The sequence below is a fragment of the Pelophylax lessonae genome (assembly GCF_965119305.1).
Source record: "Pelophylax lessonae genome assembly, chromosome: 10".
NCBI classification, from domain to species: domain Eukaryota; kingdom Metazoa; phylum Chordata; class Amphibia; order Anura; family Ranidae; genus Pelophylax; species Pelophylax lessonae.
In genome coordinates this window covers 239,751,492-239,778,355 of record NC_138777.1, presented here as the reverse complement: position 1 = coordinate 239,778,355, position 26,864 = coordinate 239,751,492, and the positions used below count along the sequence as shown (strand labels likewise).

Genomic DNA, 26,864 nt, shown 5'->3' with positions numbered 1-26,864 from the left:
CGGCCAGGCAGAGTGACGTATCGGTACGTCACTCGCCTGTCACTGACTTGCGAGCCTATCGCGGGCGGGCGCGCGCCCGCCGAGGCGCGCGCCCGCCGCGGCTCGTTCACAGGCAAGTCAGTGCGTGTGACCGGCGGACTCGATGTCCGCCGGCCACGCTACGATCGCTCCTGTGAAGGGAGAAAGACAGAGCAGCTTGTGTAAACAAGCTGCCTGTCAGTTCTCCCTGTGTAAAAGTGAAGATCTGACCGTTCTACTATGTAGAACGGTTGATCTTCGCTTTTACACCAATAGCCATGTCCCTACACAGTAGAAAGCACGCCCCTAGGACACACTTAACCCCTCCCTGTCCAATAAAGTTAACCCCTTCCCTGCCAGTGTCATTTTTGCAGTAACAGTGCATATGTATAGCACTGATTACTGCAGTAATGTCACTGGTAACCCCAAAAGTGTCAAAAATGTCAGTCAAGGGTCCGATCTGTCCGCCGCAATGTCGCAGTACCGAAAAAAAAATCGCCGATCGCCGCCATTATGCGTTAAAAAAAAAAACACCAAAAATGACAAAAATCTTTCTCTTTGTTAGTAAACGCGATAACTTTTGCGCAAACCAATCAAAATACGCTTTTTGCGATTTTTTTTACCAAACATAGGTAGCATAAAACAAATTGGCCGAAAAATGTTAAAAAATTTTGATTTTTACTTTTTTTTTTGGGGAATTTCATATAAAAAAATGTGAAAAATATTGTTATTTTTGCAAAATTTACGCTCTTTTTTTGTTTATAGCGCGTGATCAAAAAATCGCACAGGTGATCAAATACCACCAAAAGAAAGCTCTGTTTGTGGGAAAAAAAGGACGTCAAATTCGTTTAGGTACAGCGTCGCACGACCGCGCAATTGTCCGTTAAAGTCACGCAGTAAAAAATCGCAAAAAAACCCCTGGTCCTTTAGCAGCCAAATCCTCCGGGGCTTAAGTGGTTAACTGCAGACTTTCAGCTTTAATTTGAGGGAATTTACATCCAAATCAGGTGAACGGTGTAGGAATTACAACACTTTGTATATGTGCCTCACACTTTTTAAGGGACCAAAAGTAATGGGACAGATTACCAATCATAACTCAAACTTTCACTTTTTAATACTTGGTTGCAAATCCTTTGCAGTCAATTACAGCCTGAAGTGTGGAACGCATAGACATCACCAGACGCTGGGTTTCATCCCTGGTGATGCTCTGCCAGGCCTCTACTGCAACTGTCTTCAGTTCCTGCTTGTTCTTGGGGTATTTTCCCTTCAGTTTTGTCTTCAGCAAGTGAAATGCATGCTCAATCGGATTCAGGTCAGGTGATTGACTTGGCCATTGCATAAAATTCCACTTCTTTCCATTAAAAAACTCTTTGGTTGCTTTCGCAGTATACTTCGGGTCATTGTCCATCTGCACTGTGAAGCGCCGTCCAATGAGTTCTGAAGCATTTGGCTGAATATGAGCAGATAATATTCCCGAAACACTTCAGAATTCATCCTGCTGCTTCTGTCAGCAGTCACATCATCAATAAATACAAGAGAACCAGTTCCATTGGCAGCCATACATGCCCACGCCATGACACTACCACCACCATGCTTCACTGATGAGGTGGTATGCTTTGGATCATGAGCAGTTCCTTTCCTTCTCCATACTCTTCTCTTCCCATCACTCTGCTACAAGTTGATCTTGGTCTCCTCTGTCCATAGGATGTTCCAGAACTGTGAAGGCTTTTTTAGATGTTGTTTGGCAAACTCTAATCTGACCTTCCTGTTTTTGAGGCTCACCAATGGTTTACATCTTGTGGTGAACCCTCTGTATTCACTCTGGTGAAGTCTTCTCTTGATTGTTGACTTTGACACACATACACACCTACCTCCTGGAGAGTGATCTTCATCTGACACACATACACCTACCTCCTGGAGAGTGTTCTTCATCTGACACACATACACCTACCTCCTGGAGAGTGTTCCTGATCTGACACACATACACCTACCTCCTGGAGAGTGATCTTCATCTGACACACATACACCTACCTCCTGGAGAGTGATCTTCATCTGACACACATACACCTACCTCCTGGAGAGTGTTCCTGATCTGACACATACACCTACCTCCTGGAGAGTGATCTTCATCTGACACACATACACCTACCTCCTGGAGAGTGATCTTCATCTGACACACATACACCTACCTCCTGGAGAGTGTTCCTGATCTGACACACATACACCTACCTCCTGGAGAGTGTTCCTGATCTGACACACATACACCTACCTCCTGGAGAGTGATCTTGATCTGACACACATACACCTACCTCCTGGAGAGTGTTCCTGATCTGACACACATACACCTACCTCCTGGAGAGTGTTCCTGATCTGACACACATACACCTACCTCCTGGAGAGCGTTCCTGATCTGACACACACATACACCTACCTCCTGGAGAGTGTTCCTGATCTGACACACACATACACCTACCTCCTGGAGAGTGTTCCTGATCTGACACACATACACCTACCTCCTGGAGAGTGTTCCTGATCTGACACACATACACCTACCTCCTGGAGAGTGATCTTGATCTGACACACATACACCTACCTCCTGGAGAGTGTTCTTGATCTGACACGCATACACCTACCTCCTGGAGAGTGATCTTGATCTGACACACATACACCTACCTCCTGGAGAGTGTTCTTGATCTGGCACACATACACCTACCTCCTGGAGAGTGATCTTGATCTGACACACATACACCTACCTCCTGGAGAGTGTTCTTGATCTGGCACACATACACCTACCTCCTGGAGAGTGATCTTGATCTGACACACATACACCTACCTCCTGGAGAGTGTTCTTCATCTGACACACATACACCTACCTCCTGGAGAGTGTTCTTCATCTGACACACATACACCTACCTCCTGGAGAGTGTTCCTGATCTGACACATACACCTACCTCCTGGAGAGTGATCTTCATCTGACACACATACACCTACCTCCTGGAGAGTGATCTTCATCTGACACACATACACCTACCTCCTGGAGAGTGTTCCTGATCTGACACACATACACCTACCTCCTGGAGAGTGTTCCTGATCTGACACACATACACCTACCTCCTGGAGAGTGATCTTGATCTGACACACATACACCTACCTCCTGGAGAGTGTTCCTGATCTGACACACATACACCTACCTCCTGGAGAGTGTTCCTGATCTGACACACATACACCTACCTCCTGGAGAGCGTTCCTGATCTGACACACACATACACCTACCTCCTGGAGAGTGTTCCTGATCTGACACACACATACACCTACCTCCTGGAGAGTGTTCCTGATCTGACACACATACACCTACCTCCTGGAGAGTGTTCCTGATCTGACACACATACACCTACCTCCTGGAGAGTGATCTTGATCTGACACACATACACCTACCTCCTGGAGAGTGTTCTTGATCTGACACGCATACACCTACCTCCTGGAGAGTGATCTTGATCTGACACACATACACCTACCTCCTGGAGAGTGTTCTTGATCTGGCACACATACACCTACCTCCTGGAGAGTGATCTTGATCTGACACACATACACCTACCTCCTGGAGAGTGTTCTTGATCTGGCACACATACACCTACCTCCTGGAGAGTGTTCTTGATCTGACACACATACACCTACCTCCTGGAGAGTGTTCTTGATCTGACACACATACACCTACCTCCTGGAGAGTGTTCTTGATCTGGCACACATACACCTACCTCCTGGAGAGTGATCTTGATCTGACACACATACACCTACCTCCTGGAGAGTGTTCTTGATCTGGCACACATACACCTACCTCCTGGAGAGTGTTCTTGATCTGACACGCATACACCTACCTCCTGGAGAGTGATCCTGATCTGACACACATACACCTACCTCCTGGAGAGTGATCTTGATCTGGCCAACTGTTGTGAAGGGTGTTTTCTTCACCAGGGAAAGAATTATTCGGTCATCCACCACAGTTGTTTTCCGTGGTCTTCCGGGTCTTTTGGTGTTGCTGAGCTCACCAGTGCGTTCTTTCTTTTTAAGGATGTTCCAAACAGTTGATTTGGCCACACCTAATGTTTTTGCTATCTCTCTGATGGGTTGGTTTTGTTTTTTCAGCCCAATGACGGCTTGCTTCACTGATAGTGACAGCTCTTTGGATCTCGTATTGAGAGTTGACGGCAACGGATTCCAAATGCAAATAGCACACTTGAAATGAACTCTGGACCTTTTATCTGCTCCTTGTAAATGGGATTATGAGGGAATAACACACACCTGGCCATGGAACAGCTGAGCAGCCAATTGTCCCATTACTTTTGGTCCCTTAAAAATTGGGAGGCACATATACAAACTGTTGTAATTCCTACACTTTTCACCTGATTTGGATGTAAATACCCTCACATTAAAGCTGAAAGTCTGCAGTTAAAGTACATCTTGTTTGTTTCATTTCAAATCCATTGTGGTGGTGTATAGAGCCAAAAAGATTAGAATTGTGTCCATGTCCCAATATTTATGGACCTGACTGTATATATATATATATATAAAGTACAGTAAAACTGAGGGCAAGGGCACTGGGGGGCAAACTAAGGTCAATTTATTTTATTTATCAATGTAATCCAATAGGATTACAATACATCGGTGTGTTTGTGTGTTTTACTTTTTGAATTTGCCGCCGATTCCACCCCCCTGCGACGCAACGCTTGCAGGGAACGGAAGCCGGGGCACAGAGCATCAGGTGGAAGATCCGGCCGCATTATGCTGCGGAAATACATCGCAGGATCCCGGGGACAAGGTAAGTAACCTCTTCCAGGATCCAGCGATGCTCCCTAGCAGTACCGAGTGTGGCTCAGGGTTACCGCTAATGGCAGTGAAATTCCACTCCGAGCCACACTCGGGAATACCGCCAGGGAGGTTAATGACATCCCAGTCTTAGTCCGTAGGGTTCAATATTGAGTTGGCCCACCCTTTGCAGCTATAACAGCTTCAACTCTTCTGGGAAGGCCGTCCACAAGGTTTAGGAGTGTCTATGGGAATGTTTCACCATTCTTCCAGAAGTGCATTTGTGATGTCAGGCAGTGATGTTGAAGAACATCTGAGAAGGCCTGGCTCGCAGTCTCCACTCTAATTCATCCCAAAGGTGTTCTGTCGGGTTGAGGTCAGGACTCTGTGCAGGCCAATCAAGCTCAGCCACCCCAAACTTGCCCATCTTTATGGACCTTGCTTTGTGCACTGGTGCGCAGTCATGTTGGAACAGGAAGGGGCCGTCCCCAAACTCCTCCCACAAAGTTGGGAGCAGGAAATTGTCCAAATTGTCTTGGTATGCTGACGCCTTAAGCATTCTTAGCTTATCCGTGTCTACTTTGCGTATGCAGACCGGACACAGACACAGCCCGTTCTCCTCTATGGGTGGTCAGATGTAAATGGACCTCTTTCCAGTTTACACCTGACTGCCATCCCATCCGAGCCACCAGACCCCCATCCCCCAGATCCCCATCCCCTATCCAACAGATCCTCATCCCCCAGACCCCCATCCCCCAGATCCCCATCCCCCAGACCCCCATCCAACAGATCCTCATCCCCCAGACCCCCATCCCCCAGATCCCCATCCGCGAGACCCTCATCCAACAGATCCTCATCCCCCAGATTCCCATCCCCCAGATCCTCATCCCACAGATCTCCATCCCCCAGACCCCCATCCCCCAGATCCTCATCCCCCAGATCTCCATCCCCCAGATCCCCATCCCACAGATTCTCATCCCCCAGATCTCCATCCCCCAGATCCCCATCCCACAGATTCTCATCCCCCAGATCTCCATCCCCCAGATCCCCATCCCCCAGATCCCCATCCAACAGATTCTCATCCCCCAGATTCCCATCCCCCAGATCCTCATCCCACAGATCTCCATCCCCCAGACCCCCATCCCCCAGATCCCCATCCGCGAGACCCTCATCCAACAGATCCTCATCCCCCAGATTCCCATCCCCCAGATCCTCATCCCACAGATCTCCATCCCCCAGACCCCTATCCCCCAGATCCTCATCCCCCAGATCTCCATCCCCCAGATCCCCATCCCACAGATTCTCATCCCCCAGATCCCCATCCCCCAGACCCCCATCCCCCAGATCCCCATCCCACAGATCCTCATCCCACAGATCCCCATCCCCCAGATCCCCATCCCACAGATCCCCATCCCCCAGATCCCCATCCCACAGATTCGCATCCCCCAGATCCCCATCCCCCAGATCCTCATCCCACAGATCCTCATCCCACAGATTTTGACTTGTTTCTTTATATCATAGCAAATTTTATTTTCCAAATACAGAGCATCCGGAAAGTACTCACAGCGCTTCACTTTTTCCCAGGGCTTTTTTTCAGCAGGAACTTGGTGAACTCAGTTCCACCACCTTTGGCTCAGGCCCTCTGCTCCCCGCTCATCACTATCACTTCTAAACACAGAGATCTGCCTTCCTCTGTTTTCCAAAGGAGATGCCGGTGCCTGGGGTGCAGTGTGAATGCTGAAACCCCGACTGGATGATCTCCCTGCAAGTGAGAGAGGCAAAGCAATCTACAGTGTGGGGGGAGGTACTAGAGAAGAAGAGGGGTAAAAGTGAGATGTGAATGGGGGATACAGAGGTAAGCATCTGTGGAAGAAGGCTGAACTCTGTGTGTAGTGCACCCCTGAACTCTGCACTCTGTGTGCAGTGCACCCCTGAACTCTGCACTGTATACGCAGCACACTCCCGAACTCTGCACGTAACAGACCTCTGAACTCTGTACTCTATGTGTAGTGCACCCCTGAACCCTCGTCTGTATACGCAGAACACTCCCGAACTCTGCACTTAACAGACCGCTGAACTCTGTGTGTAGTGCACCCCTGAACCCTGCACTGTATACGTAGCACACTCCCGAACTCTGCATGTAACAGACCCCTGAACTCTGTACTCTGTGTGTAGTGCACCTCTGAACTCTGCACTGCATACGCATCACACTCCCGAACTCTGCACAAAACAGACCCCTGAACTCTGTGTGTTGTGCACCCCTGAACTCTGCAATGCATACGTAGCACACTCCTGAACTCTGCACGTAACAGACCCCTGAACTCTGCACTCTGTGTGTAGTGCACCCCTGAACTCTGCACTGTATACGCAGCACACTCCCGAACTCTGCACATAACAGACCCCTGAACTCTGTACTCTGTGTGTAGTGCACCCTGAGCTCTGCACTGTATACGCAGCACACTCCATGAACTCTGCACGTAACAGACCCCTGAACTCTGTGTGTAGTGCACCCCTGAACTCTGCACTGTATACATAGCACACTCCCGAACTCTGCACGTAACAGACCCCTGAACTCTGTACTCTGTGTGTAGTGCACCCCTGAACCCTGCACTGTATACGCAGCACACTCCCGAACTCTGCACGTAACAGACCCCTGAACTCTGTACTCTGTGTGTAGTGCACCCCTGAACTCTGCAATGCATACGTAGCACACTCCTGAACTCTGCACGTAACAGACCCCTGAACTCTGTACTCTGTGTGTAGTGCACCCCTGAACCCTGCACTGTATACGCAGCACACTCCCGAACTCTGCACGTAACAGACCCCTGAACTCTGTACTCTGTGTGTAGTGCACCCCTGAACTCTGCACTGCATACGTAGCACACTCCTGAACTCTGCACGTAATAGACCCCTGAACTCTGTACTCTGTGTGTAGTGCACCCCTGAACTCTGCAATGCATACATAGCACACTCCTGAACTCTGCACGTAACAGACCCCTGAACTCTGTACTCTGTGTGTAGTGCACCCCTGAACCCTGCACTGTATACGCAGCACACTCCCGAACTCTGCATGTAACAGACCCCTGAACTCTGTACTCTGTGTGTAGTGCACCCCTGAACCCTGCACTGTATACGTAGCACACTCCCGAACTCTGCACGTAACAGACCCCTGAACTCTGTACTCTGTGTGTAGTGCACCCCTGAACTCTGCACTGCATACGTAGCACACTCCTGAACTCTGCACGTAACAGACCCCTGAACTCTGCACTCTGTGTGTAACTGCACCAAACTCTGCACTCTGTACACAATGCACTCCTGGTATTTGATGCCCTGTCAGACCCTCCCACTGTTAATTAAATTTTGACCAGTTTTGGGTGGGGGTTTTGGGGGGTCGTGGTTGAGTTCCTGCACCTTTTCTCTGAGGAAAAAAAGCCCTGCTTTTTCCACATTTTGTTATGTTACAGCTTTTGGGGTCGTGCCGCGATTGGGGTGCCATTGCAAATCTCAGAAATCGCTCCGGTGTCCCACGACTTGCAATGGTTCGGAATCGTGGGGAGAATCGCGGCAATTCTGCCCGCAATCCGAAACGCCTATATGTGAACGGAGCCGAAACTAGAACCCAATACTTTCTGTCTGCAATCGGTAAATCAGCAGAAGACATGAAATGAATTCACTGAACTCACTAAAATAAGATAAAATCAAAAATACGTTTTTTCCCCAAGAAAAATCCATAGATAGAGAAAATCCATAGAAATCACATGAGATTTGCTGGTCCTGTGACCGCGCTGTCACTGCCAGCCACATGCCTCCCATTACTGAGCAGGAAGCTGCCATTCTGCTTCTTTTTGTAGAACGAGGTAAAGAAAAGTTCATTATTTTTAGGGAGTCGGGATTGGAGGGGAACTTCACCCTCTTTTTACTTTTTTTAACCTCCCACCTTTCTAAATTGTCTCTCCTATACAGGACGGGGACAAGGGGTGGGCAGGGGGGGCTGCTGCCCTGGGCACTATGGTATCATGTGGGGTAAGGGGCGCTGTGAGGAGATTTGGGGGAGAAGAAGGGGGTAAGAATTGTTCTGGGAGGGGAAATTTGGGTGTGTGTGCTAGGAGTGGTGATTTAGGGGGACCTGTGCTGGGAGGGGGATGGTGCTAGAAGGGGGTAATGGTGTTTTTTCTGTTAGAAGAGGTGATATGTGTGTGTGTGTGTGGTGGGGGAAGTGCTAAAAGGAGAATTTTTCTAATTTTACTTTTTTTTTTGGGGGGGGGGGTGAGTTTGTGCTATTAGGGATGAATGGGAGGATTTTTGCTAGGAGGGGATATTTAGAGATTGGGGGCAATTTGTGCTGGGAGGGGGGGGGGGATTTTAGGTGGGGGGAGGGAATGTGTACTTGGAGAGGAAATTTTGGGGGTAGAGGATTTATGCTAGGAGGGTTAATTCTTTTTTTGGGGGGAGGGTTTGGGGGATGGGGGGGCAGAGATTTGTTCCGAGAGGGGGGATTTCAGCAGGGGGAGGATTTTTACTAGGAGGAGGCGGGATTTATGCTTAGGGGGTAATCGTGCAGATTAGTACTCAGATTTGTTTTTTTAGGGGGGGGGGGGATTTTTGTTGACACATAATGCTCATGCATCTTGGGGGCGGGGCATAGTTTGGCATGTTTGCCCCGGGCTCTGGATGACCTTGTCCTGGCACTGATCCTAAATAATCCAACCAGCGAATCCAGTCAGTGCCATCTTAAGAGTATTGAAGGCCCCTGGGCAATGCAGTGCACTGGGGCCCTGCCTACACAATCACCCACGGGAATAAAAAATGCAAGTTATCACACACACGGATGGGAGTCAGACTTGACTGTCCTGTGTGTGCCTGTTCCTGTGGAGGCAGACAGGCATTCCTGCAGTTGTGGGGCTCCCCCTCCATGGCCCAAGTGGCCTGACAGCAGCGGAGGGCCAACAGGTGCTTGCCACCTGCTAAGTTCGGCAGCAGGATGCACATGAGAGTCAAGACCAATGCTTGGCTTTGGCTGAGTCCCTGGGCAGTTGGGGCCCCCCGGGCACGTGGGGCCCCCGGGCAAATGCCCAGCGCGCCCATTCTGTAAGACAGCCCTGAATCCAGTGCCATTCAGTTGTGATCCGCAACAATTTCCGTTAGATGGTATCCAGGACTGTCCATACTCACCATTAAGGCTACATTTGGCCCAGAGAGGGTCTCCAATTCTGGTGAGTGGGGGTGCAAGAGGGGAGAGTGGCACCTTTACACGGATGAGCCCCTTCCAGCACTAAGAAAATAAGGCACTTGAGCACTTTTTTTGAGCACTTTTGCACAGCCTTTTTGAACATTCTATGAACTTTATTACTGTATGCATTTATTTATGAATTGAATTGATTATTCTATTGAGCACATTGTGCGTTTTGCACGCTTATTTATTTATTTACCCCAAAAAATTTTCTGCACCGGTATTTTTAAATGCTGATATATTTCATCTAGCACATTTTTTCAAGCGCGTGAATCACTTTATTCGTTATACATTTTTTATCAAGCGCTGTTTTTATATAGAAAGAAAATTGGTGTTAAGCACCAACAGTACCCGCGCAGTGGAAAACAGTATAAAATTAAAAATAATTAAGTAAATCCAAAAGTGTAAGGAAATAAATCCTAGTTGGGAGCCGCAACATTTCAGGGTGTCGGAGTTTCCTGTTACTGAAACCACCTAAAGATCAAAGGTGCAAACTTACTGATCTATTTCCTGCCTGTGAGGATATTCTAAGGTGGATGGTGCCAAGTGGTTGGAGCTACTTACTGGAAATTAAATAACCGATTCTCGCCCGCTAATCACCCTGTCTACAACTTGTGAATTACAGCCCTATAATAAGGGGTCCGTTCATTCCGGTAAGCATATTTGTGCACACCGGGTGGTCCTGTGTCTTGGTGGAGGTGTTGAAGACCTAGGAAGTGCTATTACTCGATCTTTCAGAGACTCTATTTAATTATAAGACGGTGTTATTGGATTGATTAAGTTTTCTATGGTCCTATTTACTATTATCTGATTGGATCTCATCTGCACATTGCACTTTGTTTTTTCACTTTGCACCTCAGGACCACATGATTTTATTGACTGAATTATTTAATTAGCTATTTATTTATTGCACTTGATCAGATTAGTCATATTGTGTCATATAATATATATTGTGTCATTTCATATATATTGTGTCATTTCATATATATATTTTTTGAGTTTGATTCATTGCACATACTGTATATCCAAGTGTATTACACATTCACATGTGCACTTGGTAATTTGTTTATATTGATTTATCGCATGTTGTTATTTATTTAGAGATATTTTTTTGCACTCAGCACTAGTGTACTTGGCAACTAATTGGTTTTGTTTAATATATGTTTTGAGAGTATATCTATTTTTTCTGTACGCTGTTTTTATATAGCGGTAATTTTTTTCATGTTCTTAAAGCACTCCCATTTTTCCTCCGTGTTCTTTGTTCCCAGGGTTCTATCCTATTTTATATTTTCTAGCAAGGAGCACAGTTTTAATAAATTGGCTCTTTTGAAATTCAGTGTCCTTATATTACCCTTGTGTTTCCTATTACTGTAATTAATACTGAAACCAATTGACCTATGGTCACTGTTTCCTAAGTTGTCCCGTATTTCTATATCCGTGAGCAGGTCTGTATTGTTGGTAATCAGTAGGTCAAGTACCGCATTGTTTCTTGTCGGTGCATTCACCATCTGACCCATGAAATTCTCCTGCAAAACATTTAGGAACTGCCGAGCCTTGGCTGAGTGCGCGGTTTCTTCTGCCCAGTCTATATCAGGATAATTAAAGTCCCCCATTATAATGACATTTCCCATCCTTGCTGCCAATCCTATCTGTAACATGAGGTCCGCCTCCCCCTCCTCCCTCTGATTTGTGGGGGGGCCTATAGCATACACCCAATATCATAGGTTGAACTGGATGGACTGATGTCTTTTTTCAGCCTCACAAACTGTGTAACTATGTAACTATATTACTTTCCTCATAGTTCCTTCCCTTTGAAGTTCCACCCATAGGGATTCTATCTCCTTCCTAGCTCTATTCATTATATCATCCCTCATATTCACTTGCAGATTATTCTTGATATACAGACATACCCCTCCCCCTTTTTTACCCTCTCTATCTCTGTAATAAAGGGAATACCCCTGAATGGTTGCCAGCCAATCATGAGAGCTGTCAAACCAAGTCTCAGAAATTCCCACAATATCAAAATCCTCCTCATACATCAGCAGCTCCACCTCTCCCATCTTGATGTTCAGACTTCTAGCATTGGCATACAAACCTCGTCATTTTGTCTGGTTGCATCCTCGTTAGATGTTATGAGGCTGCACTTTCTATTTGTCAGCAGTGGCAGCTGGTGCTCAAAATTTTTGGGGGGGCGCAAAAAGAAAAATGTAATAGGTATTGCTTCGCGCCAAAAAACGCAGTAAAAAAATTGCGTGACTTTGAAGCTGTGCCCCCTTCAATGCAATGAACACTGTGCTGTGCCCCCTTCAATGCAATGAACACTGAGCTGTGCCCCCTTCAATGCAATAAACACTGTGCTGTGCCCCCTTCAATGCAATAAACACTGTGCTGTGCCCTCACAATGCAGAGTTCAGCGTGCGTGCCCCCTTCAATTCAGAGCGCCACAGCATTGTCCCCAATGATTGCAGAGTGCCACAGCATTGTACCCCAATGATTGCAGAGTGCCACAGCATTGTACCCCAATGATTGCAGAGTGCCCACAGCATTGTACCCCAATGATTGAAGAGTGCCCACAGCATTGTGCCCCAATAAATGCAGAGTGCCCACAGCATTGTACCCCAATGATTGCAGAGTGCCCACAGCATTGTACCCCAATGATTGCAGAGTGCCACAGAATTGTACCCCAATGATTACAGAGTGCCACAGAATTGTACCCCAATGATTGCAGAGTGCCACAGCATTGTACCCCAATGATTGCAGAGTGCCACAGAATTGTACCCCAATGATTGCAGAGTGCCCACAGCATTGTGCCCCAATAAATGCAGAGTGCCCACAGCATTGTACCCCAATGATTGCAGAGTGCCCACAGCATTGTACCCCAATGATTGCAGAGTGCCACAGAATTGTACCCCAATGATTACAGAGTGCCACAGAATTGTACCCCAATGATTGCAGAGTGCCACAGCATTGTACCCCAATGATTGCAGAGTGCCACAGAATTGTACCCCAATGATTGCAGAGTGCCACAGCATTGTACCCCAATGATTGCAGAGTGCCCACAGCTTTGTACCCCAATAAATGCAGAGTGCCCACAGCATTGTACCCCAATAAATGCAGAGCGCCACAGCATTGTACCCCAATAAATGCAGAGCGCCTCAGCATTGTACCCCAATAAATGCAGAGCGCCACAGAATTGTACCCCAATGATTGCAGAGTTCCACAGAATTGTACCCCAATGATTGCAGAGTGCCACAGCATTGTACCCCAATGATTGCAGAGCGCCACAGCATTGTACCCCAATAAATGCAGAGTGCCCACAGCATTGTACCCCAATGGTTGCAGAGTGCCACAGCATTGTATCCCAATAAATGCAGAGTGCCCACAGCATTGTACCCCAATAAATGCAGAGTGCCCACAGCATTGTACCCCAATAAATGCAGAGTGCCCACAGCATTGTACCCCAATAAATACAGAGCGCCTCAGCATTGTACCCCAATAAATGCAGAGCGCCACAGAATTGTACCCCAATGATTGCAGAGTGCCACAGAATTGTACCCCAATGATTGCAGAGTGGCACAGAATTGTACCCCAATTATTGCAGAGTGCCACAGCATTGTACCCCAATGATTGCAGAGCGCCACAGCATTGTACCCCAATAAATGCAGAGTGCCCACAGCATTGTACCCCAATGATTGCAGAGTGCCACAGCATTGTATCCCAATAAATGCAGAGCGCCACAGCATTGTACCCCAATAAATGCAGAGTGCCCACAGCATTGTCCCCCAATAAATGCAGAGTGCCCACAGCATTGTCCCCCAATCAATGCAGAGTGCCCACAGCATTGTCCCCCAATAAATGCAGAGTGCCCACAGCATTGTACCCCAATGATTGCAGAGTGCCCACAGCATTGTACCCCAATGATTGCAGAGTGCCACAGAATTGTACCCCAATGATTACAGAGTGCCACAGAATTGTACCCCAATGATTGCAGTGTGCCACAGCATTGTACCCCAATGATTGCAGAGTGCCACAGAATTGTACCCCATTGATTGCAGAGTGCCACAACATTGTACCCCAATGATTGCAAAGTGCCCACAGCATTGTACCCCAATAAATGCAGAGTGCCCACAGCATTGTACCCCAATGATTGCAGAGTGCCCACAGCATTGTACCCCAATAAATGCAGAGTGCCCACAGCATTGTACCCCAATGAATGCAGAGCGCCACAGCATTGTACCCCAATAAATACAGAGCGCCTCAGCATTGTACCCCAATAAATGCAGAGCGCCACAGAATTGTACCCCAATGATTGCAGAGTGCCACAGAATTGTACCCCAATGATTGCAGAGTGCCCACAGCATTGTACCCCAATAAATGCAGAGCGCCACAGCATTGTACCCCAATAAATACAGAGCGCCTCAGCATTGTACCCCAATAAATGCAGAGCGCCACAGAATTGTACCCCAATGATTGCAGAGTGCCACAGAATTGTACCCCAATGATTGCAGAGTGCCACAGAATTGTACCCCAATTATTGCAGAGTGCCACAGCATTGTACCCCAATGATTGCAGAGCGCCACAGCATTGTACCCCAATAAATGCAGAGTGCCCACAGCATTGTACCCCAATGATTGCAGAGTGCCACAGCATTGTATCCCAATAAATGCAGAGCGCCACAGCATTGTACCCCAATAAATGCAGAGTGCCCACAGCATTGTCCCCCAATAAATGCAGAGTGCCCACAGCATTGTCCCCCAATAAATGCAGAGTGCCCACAGCATTGTACCCCAATGATTGCAGAGTGCCCACAGCATTGTACCCCAATGATTGCAGAGTGCCACAGAATTGTACCCCAATGATTACAGAGTGCCACAGAATTGTACCCCAATGATTGCAGTGTGCCACAGCATTGTACCCCAATGATTGCAGAGTGCCACAGAATTGTACCCCAATGATTGCAGAGTGCCCACAGCATTGTACCCCAATAAATGCAGAGTGCCCACAGCATTGTACCCCAATAAATGCAGAGCGCCACAGCATTGTACCCCAATAAATGCAGAGCGCCTCAGCATTGTACCCCAATAAATGCAGAGCGCCACAGAATTGTACCCCAATGATTGCAGAGTGCCACAGAATTGTACCCCAATGATTGCAGAGTGCCACAGAATTGTACCCCAATGATTGCAGAGTGCCACAGCATTGTACCCCAATGATTGCAGAGCGCCACAGCATTGTACCCCAATAAATGCAGAGTGCCCACAGCATTGTACCCCAATGATTGCAGAGTGCCACAGCATTGTATCCCAATAAATGCAGAGCGCCACAGCATTGTACCCCAATAAATGCAGAGTGCCCACAGCATTGTACCCCAATGATTGCAGAGTGCCCACAGCATTGTACCCCAATAAATGCAGAGCGCCACAGCATTGTACCCCAATAAATACAGAGCGCCTCAGCATTGTACCCCAATAAATGCAGAGTGCCCACAGCATTGTACCCCAATGATTGCAGAGTGCCACAGCATTGTATCCCAATAAATGCAGAGCGCCACAGCATTGTACCCCAATAAATGCAGAGTGCCCACAGCATTGTACCCCAATGATTGCAGAGTGCCACAGCATTGTATCCCAATAAATGCAGAGCGCCACAGCATTGTACCCCAATAAATGCAGAGTGCCCACAGCATTGTCCCCCAATCAATGCAGAGTGCCCACAGCATTGTCCCCCAATAAATGCAGAGTGCCCACAGCATTGTCCCCCAATAAATGCAGAGTGCCACAGCAATGTACCCCAATAAATGCAGAGTGCCACAGCAATGTACCCCAATAAATGCAGAGTGCCCACAGCATTGTCCCCCAATCAATGCAGAGTGCAGCGTGCGTGCTCCCTTCAATTTAATGCACTTACCTGGCGGCGGCGGCGGGTTCTTCCCTCCTCGATCCAGTCCGTCCTCTCTGCGGCGGCGGCGGCGGGAAGGAGAGCGGCTTCTCCCTCGTCCTCCGAGCGGCGGCGACGGTGAGTGACTGACTCACGCACCGCTCACCGCCCCCATTGTGACGTCAGGGATCGGATGTCCTGGATGATGATTGGTCCAGGCTGGAGACTGGACCAATCACAGCCAGGATATCCGAAAGTGGGGGTGTCCAATCGCAAGGACTTGCGATCGGGTTACGCCCCCAGAAGGCTGCCGATCGGCGCCTCTTCTGGGACGTAATCCCACCCCCCCCCCCCCCCCTAGCCACCACTTCCATTGCAAAGGCCGGCGAACCCAAATTTTTTTTTTAAAAAAACTTTATTTGTTCGCTGTCATTTTTTTTTTCTTCTTTTTTTTAGGGGTAGGGGGGCGGCGCCCTGGCGCCCGCTATGCACGGGCCGCCACTGTTTGTCAGCCTATCTACCTTGGGTTTTGGATCTCTGGTCTTCCTACCGCTAATGCCCCCAATAATTCCCCCCTGAACCTTGCTCCCCACTGGCTAATTCTACCTCTGGACCCTCCCCCCCCATTACCTAGTTTAAAAGCCCCTCTAACTTTTTCTCTCCCAGTAAGGCTGCACCCTCCCAATTTAGGTGCAATCCGTCCCTACTAAAGACCCGGAAGCCAACTGAAAAGTCAGCCCAGTTATCCAGGAATTCCTAGAAATACAAGAGGTGGGGAGGTGGATACCGGCACTCAGAAATAAAGAAGTTTGGTGGGCTATTAAACTTTACACCCTACAAACCAATGGACTCAGTAGATACATGAACTGACTATTGCTGTGCTATTGTTTACACTGGGTTCCAGATGATGATGATGATGATGATGATGATGATGTGTTTCATCCTCTAAAGGATAAGTTTGATTCTTTGTTACACTTGTGCACCCATTTTGAAATTCAAAAAAGGGTGAGGATGCCCAAAACTGACATTCGTTCGCTGTGCGTGTAATCTATGTCTCTGCAAATAAGCAGTATGTTGTATTTTGGACTTTAGGGGTAAAGTGAAGCCCCCTTGGTGCATACACCCATATGTAAGGAACTACATGCAGTTCACCCTTTGATTTCACATATATATTCTTATGTACAGTATCTGACAAAAGTAAGTACACCCCTCACATTTTCATGGACTTCCTACCCCCAATAGAAGTCGGAAGTAAGGAAACATCGGGACGTGGCTATATGGAGTCGGAAGTAACGAAACATCGGGGCGTGGCTATATGGAGTCGGAAGTAACGAAACATCGGGGCGTGGCTACATGGAGTCGGAAGTAAGGAAACATCGGGGCGTGGCTACATGGAGTCGGAAGTAAGGAAACATCGGGGCGTGGCTACATGGAGTCGGAAGTAAGGAAACATCGGGCGTGGCTATACGGAAAACCGCAAGTGCTTGTGAAGGAAGTGGAGGACGGCGTCCGTGGTCTGTCAACCAGCGTGGAGGTGGTAAGGTCCACTAGGGGGCTCCACTCCCTACTGTGAATCTATCAATGTGCTGATTTATGCTTTTCATGTAAGTGCAATGGGAGAAGGATTCGTTTAATAAATTTGTTAATTTCAAACAGTATCACACAAGGAGAGTTTTTTCTTTCTTCCATATTATCTCATGGGAATCGTGCACAAGAAGTCCCTCTGAGCTCATTCTAACCGGTAGAGAATTACTGATACTGTTATTCCCAAAGCACTTTTGCCCATACCATGAAAATGGGGGGCCACTGTCTCTGGTAAGGAACCATCCAATGGGAGTTGGTGTGCACATTGGTGGTGGTTTAATAAGGTGATTTTTGTTTGATTCACGGGAAACACACCTGGAGACTCCAATTAGGATTTTAAAGACTGAAAGGATCACCATTCCAGGATTATTGGCCACTAGCAGGAGCGCTTGTTATTTATCTGTTTAATCATTTTGGAACTTTGATTGCACTACATAGCGACTCTGCCCAATTATAGGCAGTGCGATCGCTTTGAGCAGATTATGGGACTTTCATGTTATGTTCACAGTGTGTGTTCATTATTTTGAGTTTGTTTATTTGTGAATTTTGCACAGCTAGATTATTAATTTGATATGATTTACTGATTTTTCACATCTATCAATAATTTTGCGCAACTTGGTGTATATTATTTGATTTATTGCACTCATTTGGTGAATTAATGGCTGTGTGTTGTCACTGTGTGTGTCACTTAGGGGTGTACTGACTTTTGTTGCCAGTGGTTTAGACATTAATAGCTGTGTGTTGAGTTATTTTGAGGGGACAGCAAATTTACACTGTTATACAAGCTGTACACTCACTACTTTATATTGTAGCAAAGTCTCATTTCTTCAGTGTTGTCACATGAAAAGATAAAATATTTACACAAATGGGAGGGGTGTACTTACTTTTGTGAGATACTGTGTATATATATATATATATATATATATATATATATATAACCAAAGGTATGTGGGCAACCCTCCAAATTAGTTAGATCAGGTGTGCAAAACCAAATTCATAAAGACATGGTGTGACCAGTTTGGGGTGGAGGAACTGGAGAGTTCTGACCTCAACACTACTGATCACCTTTGGGATGAATTGGTGTAGCAATTGAGGTCAGATTTTCTCATCCAACATCAGTCCTTGATACCAAATGCTCTTTTTGCTGAATGGGCTTAAATTCCCACAGTCACCCTCCATTATCTTGTAGAAAGCCTTCCTAGAGAAGTGGAGGCTGTTTAGATTTAAGGGGAATTCATGAATTTGAAGTTGGATGTCTAACAAGTTCATAGAAGTCATAGTCAGGTGTTCACAAACGTAAAGTTCCATTGGATTTATAAATATAAAATAAAATGACGGCAATGTCATTGGTGATTTGTTTTTAGAGATGTCGGTTCCATTGCTGCCATCACACCACCGGCTCACTAGGGTGCAACGTACAAATAAATGAGAAGGTCCAAGAAGACAACCCAGCAACCCAGCAAAGACATCTGACATGTTTCTCCTGCCATGGGTTCACACTGACAATTTGGCGACTGTGACGGCCTTGTAGTCCTGCACACACATACACCATGGGGTTTATTTACTAAAGCTGGAGAATGCACAACCAGTCTCACTTCTGCAGAGAAACCAATCATCTGCCAGGTTTTATTGCCAAAGCTTAATTAAACAAGCTGAGGTTAGAAGCTGATTGGTTTCTCTGCAGACGTGAGACTGATTTTGCATTCTCCAACTTTAGTAAATAAATCCCTATATTACCAAAAGTATTGGGACGCCTGCCTTTACACACACATGAACTTTAATGGCCTTCCACTCCTAAACCTTGTGGACGGCCTTCCCAGAAGAGTTGAAGCTGTTATAGCTGCAAAGGGTGGGCCAACTCAATATTGAACCCTACGGACTAAAGCCCCGTACACACGCACCGATTGTCGGCCGAACGATCGGCCGTCTTTTGTCCAGTGCTGTCGTATAGGTTGAAATGTGCTAAAGACTGCACACAAATTTTGTCGGCCAACAACAACCGACTGCAGAAGTGATGTCATGTGATGGTTAACTTTCCGTGTGTTTTTTCTTCTCTGAACATGCCCAGTCTTGCTCATCTGCTTTTTGTCGGCCGAAATCTGTACTGACTGACGAACAATTGGCCATTCTTTGTTGGCCTACAAAAATTTTATAGCCTGCACACCAGATTTTGTTCGGCCGAAAAGTCACAGTCGGTTGTCGGAAGCATCATACTAACAAGCCGACAATCGGCCGATCGGACGTTGGCCGAATATTTACGGCCGACAATCGGTGCGTGTGTACGGGGCTTAAGACTGGGATGCCATTAAAGTTCATGTGTGTGTAAAGGCAGGCGTCCCAATACTTTTGGTAATATAGTGTATATAGAGAGGTGTCCCAATACTTTTGGTAATATAGTGTATATAGAGAGGCATCCCAATACTTTTGGTAATATAGTGTATATAGAGAGGCATCCCAATACTTTTGGTAATATAGTGTATATAGAGAGGCGTCCCAATACTTTTAGTAATATAGTGTATATAGAGAGGCGTCCCAATACTTTTAGTAATATAGTGTATATAGAGAGGCGTCCCAATACTTTTAGTAATATAGTGTATATAGAGAGGCGTCCCAATACTTTTGGTAATATAGTGTATATAGAGAGGCGTCCCAATACTTTTGGTAATATAGTGTATATAGAGAGGGGTCCCAATACTTTTGGTAATATAGTGTATATAGAGAGGCGTCCCAATACTTTTGGTAATATAGTGTGCCTTGTTCATTGTCATTATCTACAAGTATTTATAGAGTAGCTACATAGAATACTACATAACCATTTATCCCATTTGAAGGACCCTTTCCCAGTCACACACAACCAACTTGGTCAGAAAGGAATCCATTTACCAGCATGTTTTGGATGGATAAGGACGAGGGAAATAGAGAGTTTTAATTTCCTATGAAGTTCTAAAAAATCCAGAAGATTTGAAATTCTGAGTCAGAATACTTAATTATTAATCCCAAGGGAAATGATTAAATGCGCTTTAGTGATATGAATGGAGTCCATGGGGAAGGTAAAAGTAAGGTGGCTTTTGGTGGCTTTTGGTGGTTTGAAGGGGACAATGAGCTTTATGTGGCTTCTGAGAGTTACTGAAGCTCCTTTCAAATATCCCAGATCTGACCAATCATTAGCTTCATTATTTTAGGCTTTTTTTCACAGAAAAAAAGTAAAACTAAAAACTTTCACAACAGTAAAAAAACAAAAACAAATATTAAATCTATAAAAAGGGGAAAACTGAAATACCAAAAACGCAATTTGGGGCAAATTTTTAAGCCAGTGAAAGTAACTTTCACCAAACATTGACTGGTGGTGCATCGATCACTGTCATTTAATACATATACAGCAGGAAGAAATAAAGAGATTATTCTTCCACTCTACAAGACTCTGGTCCGGCCACATCTGGAATATGCTGTCCAGTTCTGGGCACCGGTCCTCAGGAAGGATGTGCTGGAACTGGAGAGAGTCCAGAGAAGGGCAACAAAAATAATTAGTGGAATGGAGGACATCAGCTATGAGGAAAGACTACAAGCACTGAATTTATTCTCTCTGGAGAAGAGACGATTGAGGGGGGATATGATATCAATGTACAAATACTGTACTGGCGACCCTAGCATATGGAACAAACTTTTTAGAGAAAGAGAATACAATAAGACACGTGGACACTCAACTAAAACTAGAGGAAAGGCGGTTTAACCTTAAACTACATAAGGGGTTCTTCACTGTAAGAGCGGTAAGGATGTGGAATTCTGTTCCACAAGCAGTCGTATCAGCAGGGAGTGTCGATAGTTTCAAAAGACTATTAGATGGGCACCTTAAAGACCACAACATACAGGGGTATACAATGTACAACATACAGGGGGTATACAATGTACAACATACAGGGGTATGCAATGTACAACATACAGGGGAATACAATGTACAACATACAGGGGTATACAATGTACAACATACAGGGGTATGCAATGTACAACATACAGGGGAATACAATGTACAACATACAGGGGTATACAATGTACAACATACAGGGGTATACAATGTACAACATACAGGGGTATACAATGTACAACATACAGGGGTATACAATGTACAACATACAGGGGAATACAATGTACAACATACAGGGGTATACAATGTACAACATACAGGGGTATACAATGTACAACATACAGGGGTATACAATGTATGGTTAGCAGCAAACACACACATCATAGGTTGAACTGGATGGACTGATGTCTTTTTTAACCTCACTAACTATGTAACTATGTAACTAAGATAAATGTTAATAAATAATAAATGTCTGGTGAATGTCAGATTTATTAATATGCTCCTTATACCCTAAATACATCCTAAAAATAAACCAAAAAAATTGTATTTTTTTCAAGTATATTTTGCCTAAGCAGCTCCTGGAGAGTTTTTGCTTTGGAGAAATTTTGCAGTGAAATCAATTTTTGCCAAATACACCCCCCCTAATCCCCAGAAATGAGAGGAAACCAAGGACCAACTATGAGAAACCTGGAAAACATGTAACCCCCATAGTGAGAACTTCACCAAGGCTTCATCAGTGCAGCAGAAGAGTGCCCATTATCATGCCACCTTGCCAAGGTGCCCATAGGTGTGTAGAACGAATCTGCCAATGTCAAGGATGGTTATATTACCTCTTATGAAGATGAGGATGTCTCAGATATCTTATCCAGCCTTGTATTTTCTTCTGCCGGGTTCAAATGATGGTTTGCTCACAGTTGGCAAGGCTTTTTATTTGTAGTCCTTTTGATGCCTTTTATACATTTTGATGACCTTAGAATCTTAATGTTTTTTATAGTTCTGCCTTCTGAGCAATGGCTTGTGTGTAGAGTAGTTTCCCGCTGTGCTTCTGACATACCAGGTTGGTGTTCTTCTGCTTGATTAGGATTACAGTGGATGAGATGCTCGGGCCTCTCCCGCTGGCAGCAGGGCTCTCTTCTTCCTCTCCCGCTGGCAGCAGGGCTCTCTTCTTCCTCTCCCAGGTTGAGCCTCAAGAGGTCTCAGAGTGGAGCTCATTCACCTTCTCTTCTTCCTGATCTCTCTATAGTTTCTTCTTTACCACCATCCACAACACCGAAGGAAATGTTTGTTTCAGATGAAGTTAGGACAAAGAATGCGTCTTTTTTTCCTCTGCTTAGTCCTTAAAGGCATCTTCCCAGCCCCTCCTAGCTCGTAGGATGGACACACATGACCAGGGAAGCCAGAGGCAGTGATTTGTTATGAAACTTCTTAATAACCATGCAATGTGCAATCCACCACCCTTTAATTAAAAACAAGAAGCTTTTCAGTTTGCCATCAGAGCTATTGATACAAAAAAATATGGACTGATTTCATAATGGTTATTTATGGATCACATCTCTGACCACATGCTGGTATACTATGAACAATAAAGAACCCTCCAGTCAACTGTGAACTTTACAGGTTTCATTAATGGACCAGTAACAGCAGTGCAGGATCACGGTGCATTAAACGTGCATGAAATCTAGTTACTATTATAATCTATGAGGTTCTTCACTTTGAGGCATTGAATTAGAGGGCAGTTACATTTTTTAAGTAGCCAGATGTGGCAGGGCTGTATTTTGGCCTAGGCCAACAAGGCCCAGGCCTAGGGTGGCACTTTGCAGGGGGGGAGCAAAAAAGCTACCCGCCCTCCATCTCAGACTCTATTGGCCACTGGTTGCTAGAGCCGCCTCTCTCACCCCTCTCTCTCTCTCACCTCCTCTCTCTCACACTCACCCCCCTCTCTCTCACCCTCCCTCCTCTCTCTCACTCACTCACCCCCTCTCTCGCTCATCCCCCCTCTCTCTCTCTCTCTCTCTCATCCCCTCTCTCTCTCTCTCTCTCTCTCTCTCTCACCTCTCTCTCTCTCTCTTTCTTTCTCACCCCCCCTCTCTCTCAACCCCCCCTCTCTCTCTCTCATCCCCCCTCACTCTCACACACCCCCCCCTCTCTCGCTCATCCCCTCTCTCTCTCTCTCTCTCTCTCTCTCTCTCATCCCCTCTCTCTCTCTCTCTCTCTCACCTCTCTCTCTCTTTCTCTCTCACCCCCCCTCTCTCTCACCCTCCCTCCTCTCTCTCTCTCACTCACTCACCCCCTCTCTCGCTCATCCCCCCTCTCTCTCTCTCTCTCTCTCTCTCTCATCCCCTCTCTCTCTCTCTCACCTCCCTCTCTCTTTCTCTCTCACCCCCCTCTCTTTCAACCCCCCCTCTCTCACTCTCATCCCCCCTCACTCTCACACACCCCCCCCCTCTCTCTCTCTCTCTCTCTCTCTCTCTCAACCTCTCTCTCTCTCCCTCTCACCCCCCTCTCTCTCTCCCTCCCTCACCCACCCCCCTCGCTCTCTCATCACCCCTCTCTCTCGCCTTCTCTCACCCACCCCCTCTCTCTCTCCCACCACCTCTCACCCCCCCCCCCCTCTCGTGAGATCTCAGGGGTTCATGCTGGGACTTGTAATCCTTCAATTTTGAAGAGAGTCACATCCTGTAAAAAAGAAGGAGCGGGGCAAATTTACATAGGAGGGGGAAGGGGGGCGCCCAATTTTAGTCTTGCCTAGGGCAGCACAAAACCGAAATTCACCTCTGGATGTGGGGGCTACAGCAACATGGAGAAGGAGACAAGGCCCTCTTTTACTGTACTTTCTACTGCAGTGCTGATATAATGCTGCATTATTCCCTTCAACCAGCAGGGGGATAGCAAAGCTAAGCCAGCCCATAGACTACTATGCAGAATGGCGAATCATGGGAATTGTAGTCTAAGACCCCAGCCATGCAATAAATCTGGTGAACTCTTTACAATACAGTTCCCAAAATGCCCGGGGGGAAGGGGGAGGGCGAGGCGGCTTTTACTGGTCTGCTTGGAAAAACTACGCACTGTTGGCACCAGGGACTTGGTGAGTGCACTTCTGCAGCCAGGGGCGGTGGCTGTCAGGTCAAGAAAGATATGGTCAGGAGGCCCAGGAGGAGAGAGAAAGCGACCCCCCCTCGTTGCACAATACAGACCACTGAGTTCGACTCACGCTATTGTCATAGAGAGACTGAAGAGACCTCCCATCCACAGCTTGCCCCAACAAGTCTTCGGAGGCACCCTAGAAGGAAAGAGAAAGAGAGCAGAGCACTCCATTTCTACTGCAATCATCCTGCTAAATCGCAGGGACTGGTGAGAGGGCTCATTGCCCAATATATTCACTGTCAGCAGGACATGAGTTATTTGAGGCAGGACATTAAGAGTACCACATCGTGTCTGTGCTTTACCTACTCTGCCCTTATATCCCTCCCCTTTTTGATGCTGCTTCTGTGCCTTATCTTTGGCATCTTTACCATCCTATACTTCATGCTGGTTCATTGGGACTGCCAACAAGTGCACCAACGCTTCTTAAAGGGCCCCAAGGATAGCCGGCAGAAGAATCACCTAAAGGACTGCCCCTCCCTTTGAATCACCTTAGACATCTCTTCTTTCCCTTTCCATTACTACTATTCTTCCATGGACAGTATGTACCAGTCAATCTAGGCCTGACATAGCCACCATTAACGCGCTCTGACAGCATAGTCTCGCATTTGGTAGTTTAAGTATCATTACTCCCCACTGCTGCACCTACGGTGGCTTTGCTACTGTTTATGCTGATCTGGAACCCAAGAGTTACTTTTATATTTAGTCCTTACTACTCAACCTACTGTATGCCAAAAGTGTTACCACCATTTCTAATCCAACCCTATGTTTGCTCTGTTATCACCTTTGCTTAGTGACAATATATTAAAGGGTAGCTCCACTCCAAAAAATCAGCAAATAAAGAAAAATAATATAGCATATAAAATTGTGACATAAGTCAGATTGTAATTGAATGTTATTAAAAATGACCTTTCCTTTTCGATCTGCAGCTGCTGTAATTTTCTGAAAATGCAATATGGCCGCCTGGATCTGTTCTGTACACAGAATGTATACTGACCACACCCCCAGAAACATAATTTCCTGCTTGTGTGATTGGTTCCCCAATTTTCCTAGAAGTCTGCACTAAGATACAAGTCAGATTTCTGGCATCCCCTGCAACAAAAATGTGATTTTTGGTGAGATCCTACCAATAGGAACACTTCTAAAGGGATGCAGGCCCAACAGCTTTCCTCATTAGAGCCCTGCAGCTGCCACAGCTGATTGATAATTATGAAACCACTCCCATTTGACTCACTCAGCACAGAGGAACAAACAATGATTTCTTCAGAATAACAAAAAGGAAGGAATCTGAAACAAAGTTTGTTACATTCTCTGCAATGTACAGAGATCACCCAGAGGGGAATGTTTTTTTCTCAACAAAAGTGGAGTTACTCTTTAAGTTGCTTTACTGACTTCCTTAATGCCCGGTCCTTTGACAAAGTGCTGCGTCTAGTGTGTCCATACACTCAACCCAGTGTGTCAGAGGAGCCGAGGTTCTTGAAAAGGTCAGGGCAACGAACAAGGGACCCATTCTTCCAGCGGCTCCTACGGGGGTCGCGCTACATTTTGGTAAAATTGAACGGTCAATTATAGTCAATTCCCAGACATGAAAAAGCCACCGAAAATTCATTAAAATGCAATATGTACTTCAACCACTTAACGACCACCCGCCACAGTTTTACTGCGGCAGGTCGGCTCTGTCCTGCAAAACAGCATACGGCGTATCTGTATGTCGCTTCACAGGACCGCCAGCTGAGGCGCATGCACGTCCCCATTCACCACAGAGGAAGCCGATCAGCGGGTCTGGCGGCCGCACTTGCCGACGGGTACCCGTGATTGCTCCTCGTGGAGACACAACATGCATTTTTTATTGGTGTCCCCGCGTTGCGTTATGTGAATCAGTGCAATTTAGAGTTAGACTGCTGCTGGGGTGAAAGGTGCAGTGTCCTTCAAAAATGAAATATGTGAACCTAGCGCTGTCTGTGAAAAATTCTGTATTCCTACTCTATGCAAATAATATGTAAAACATCTGTATGTGTAAATGAATATATATATATATATATATATATAGATATATAGATATATATACGTATCACATAAAGTTCATAAAGTGCAATATATATTTAGTGCCAACGATTAGTCCTTTAACCACTTGGCACCCGCACTATAGCTGAAAGGCGGCTACAGCGTGGGCTTAAAATGCCAGAAGGGTGTAAATGGCATCCTTGGGACTCGGCTGATCACAGAGCAGGGTAAAGGGCCAATCACAGCGAGTCCTTTACCATGTGATCAGCTGTCAGCCAAAGACAGCTGATCACGGAGGTAAACAGAAGTTGGTTACCGGCTTTTTTTTTTTTTCACAATATCAAT

The 26,864-nt window shown here is 46.3% G+C and overlaps 1 protein-coding gene across 1 annotated transcript in view; it reads right to left on the bottom strand.

The window, feature by feature from the left end:
* Positions 1 to 22,513, bottom strand: part of MC1R (melanocortin 1 receptor) — a 33,165-nt gene extending 10,652 nt beyond the window's left edge. Inside the window, exon 1 of the mRNA XM_082270914.1 lies at positions 22,205 to 22,513. The gene's annotated coding sequence lies outside the window, so the exon portion shown is untranslated. The remainder of the gene's footprint in view (positions 1 to 22,204) is intronic.
* Positions 22,514 to 26,864: the final 4,351 nt, after the last annotated feature.